The sequence below is a fragment of the Onychostruthus taczanowskii genome, unplaced genomic scaffold (assembly GCF_017590055.1).
Source record: "Onychostruthus taczanowskii isolate IOZ18803 unplaced genomic scaffold, ASM1759005v1 scaffold9413, whole genome shotgun sequence".
Classification (NCBI taxonomy): Eukaryota; Metazoa; Chordata; class Aves; order Passeriformes; family Passeridae; genus Onychostruthus; species Onychostruthus taczanowskii.
The window spans coordinates 1-249 of record NW_024507451.1 but is presented as its reverse complement, the minus strand read 5'-3'; the positions used below and the strand labels follow the sequence as shown (position 1 = coordinate 249).

Genomic DNA, 249 nt, shown 5'->3' with positions numbered 1-249 from the left:
CCAGGTGTGCAGTGGGCGTGGCCCAGGCATGTCAATCTCTCCCAGGTGTGCAGTGGGCGTGGCCAGGCATGTCAATTTCTCCCAGGTGTGCGGTGGGCGTGGCCAGGTGTGCTCCCCTCCCCCTCGAGCAATAAACGCACCTGGACGCACCTGCCCGAGTCACCGGCGCCTTTGTTCGATGCTTTAATCAAATTTTCGTTTTAAGTTCCCAATTTCCCCCCCAATTTCCCATTTTCCTGCCAAAATTTC

At 56.6% G+C, this 249-nt stretch overlaps 1 long non-coding RNA gene across 1 annotated transcript; it reads left to right on the top strand.

Annotated features, from left to right (window-relative positions):
* LOC121347832 lies at positions 1–150 on the top strand. The gene is made up of 2 exons (XR_005954289.1): positions 1–45; positions 86–150. It is a non-coding gene; the product is annotated as an uncharacterized LOC121347832 (long non-coding RNA).
* Positions 151–249: the final 99 nt, after the last annotated feature.